This window comes from Echinops telfairi, unplaced genomic scaffold (genome assembly GCF_000313985.2).
Source record: "Echinops telfairi isolate 266 unplaced genomic scaffold, ASM31398v2 ScPeMD7_443;HRSCAF=831, whole genome shotgun sequence".
NCBI classification, from domain to species: domain Eukaryota; kingdom Metazoa; phylum Chordata; class Mammalia; order Afrosoricida; family Tenrecidae; genus Echinops; species Echinops telfairi.
In genome coordinates this window covers 24,077,357-24,079,825 of record NW_022104341.1, presented here as the reverse complement: position 1 = coordinate 24,079,825, position 2,469 = coordinate 24,077,357, and the positions used below count along the sequence as shown (strand labels likewise).

The 2,469-nt window shown below is 44.1% G+C and overlaps 1 pseudogene; it reads right to left on the bottom strand.

The window, feature by feature from the left end:
• Positions 1-1,387: 1,387 nt before the first annotated feature.
• On the bottom strand, positions 1,388-2,431 carry LOC101650509 (annotated as a pseudogene).
• Between the last annotated feature and the right edge of the window lie 38 nt (positions 2,432-2,469).

Genomic DNA, 2,469 nt, shown 5'->3' with positions numbered 1-2,469 from the left:
CGATTTTGTTTTCTTTACATTGAGTTGAAGTCCATAGAGGAGACTGCAATCCTTGATCTTCATCAGCAAGTGCTTCAAACCCTCCTCACTTTCAGCAAGCGAGGTTGTGTTATCTGCATACCGCAGGTTGTTAATAAATCATCACAATCCCACTGCCAAGGTCTTCTTCAGATCCTCCACCTTCTCAGATGATTTGCTCAGCGTACAAGAACGAAGAAGTGTAATGAAAGTACGTACCCTTGATGCATACCTTTCTTGATTTTCAACCAGACAGCATTCCCTCGTTCTGTTCATCGGTGTACCATTTCCACATGAGCACTATAAAGAGTTCTGGAATTTCCAAGCTTCTCAAGTTTATTCATAATTTGTTATGATCCACACAGTCAAACGCCTTTGGTTAGTCAATAAAATAAAAGTAAACATCTTTCTGATATTCTCTTCTTTGAGTTAATATTCATCTGATACCAGTAGTGATATCTCTTGATCTATATCTGAATACAGACTGAATTTCTGGCAGCATCCTGCTGCATTATCACCGGCAAAATTTTACTTGCACAGGATATTAAATATATTATTCAATGATGTTTGCATTTCATTGGGTTATCTTTCTTTGGGATGGGTATGGATCTCTTCCAGTTGGTTGGCTAGGTAGCTGCCTTCCAAATTTCTTGGCATAGATGAGTGAGTGGTCTGACCAGACCTTTTAATTTCTATTTCTCCTACAAGATTGCTCATCCCAACCCTGGAGAGATAAGAGATAGATTTATTTTCAAATGATAGTAATTAGAATAATAATAGCTTACACTTATGAGCCCTCCCTATGAACCCAGCACACCAAAAAACATTTTATAAGCATTATGTGGTTTTTTTCTTCGCAACCTCCCAAAGAGGTATGTGTTATGATTGCTGCTGTCAGATGTGGAAACGGAGGAATGGAGATATTGAGGATCATTCCTGGGTTTTCATCCTACGTTAAGAAGTGAGGATGGGCTCGAAGCTCAGGCATCCCAATCCTAGAGCCCTGCAAGTACACCCTGCTGCCTCGCTAGGTGCAAGCGAGCCTGGGAGCCAGAGAAAGCTTGTCCGGAACTTTCTTGGTTTTAGTACGGAACTTCCTCTTTGCAGGAAAAAAAGCAGGATGTTGGGTCACTCTAGCTTCAGTGGATGTGTTTTTTTGTTGGTAGGTGTGGTGTGTGTGTGTGATCTTTTGGGGGGCGGGGGGGTGGAGGGTGTTTGCACGGCTTTCATAAAGGTCAGTTCATGACTGGTGGGTAGCACATTGGACAGTTAACTACGTTTAATAATGTACAGGTGACCGCATGACTGCAGCATCGGTAACCAGATAACCAATTGAACCAGAAACCAGCTAACACGTGAGTGTGAGTGTCTAAATGGTTAAAATGCAGCTCTTGCTTAAACTGTCCTTGGTTTTGATCACCTTTGGGTGGTGGAGGTGGGGGTAAGCCTGCTGGTCACAATGGAAACGTAGTAAAGCCAACTCTTTTGATACCCTTTCCCAGAAGTTTCTTGAGCGGAATGAACCCTTCGACTCCAGGGCAAGCACAGGTTGATGACATCCAACATTCAGGCTCCTCCCATCTCCCAGTGCAGACGGTGTGAGCTTCACATTGGGCGTGAGAGTTGGAGGGTAGCCCATTCCAATGAAACGAGAATTGCTGACTTTAGAAGCAATGGGATCAGAAGCAGTGGGATCCAACGGCTATTTAGCAGCAATGCCAAAATGAGTGCAGTTGGTACCTGATGTCCAAGCCAGGTTTATTGATGTGTCAAGATCTTCTGATACTTTTGGATAAAGTCAACCTCCAAACGCTGTCCCATCATTGACATGAGTGTGTAGCTGGATGTCCCCGGTCCTGTAGGCCACTGCAAAGTTATTCCTTGTCAGCTGTGACTTGGCACTGTCAAAGCTTATCTGATAATCCACAAGCCAACCCTCATCCCCAAAGACAGCTGAGCCAGGGATTGCAGGTCAGCAACATCAAAGTCAATATCCCAGTCAAGGTTTACACACTCCCTCTTGTAGGAAGACTTGGTTTTACTACTTTTCTTTCCCAGGTTTGGTGAGAAAGCAGTGTTAAATGTCAACTTTCAACCTGGGAAAATCTAGTCTTCAATGTCATGTTCTGTCCCCAGAGTGTTCTCAGTGTTCCATTTTTCTGTGAAGGACAGACCATGCTCACACCATTTATATTTGGAATCCAACGTCCCAATAACTTTACCGGTGTCTGTATTAGATGAACCAGATATTGAGAATTTCACACCACTGTAAGGCTTTGTTTTCACATTGTTTCCCCAACCCCAAACCAAATCCTCTGGCAGCTTTGCCAAGGGCAGCATTTGATGGAGGATGCACACCTGGGAAGGAGTGATCTGCTGATCTCCCAAGGGGAGCCACCGCACGACTCAACATCAGATCGCAGCTGCCTTGGAAGGAGGGTGACACGAAGG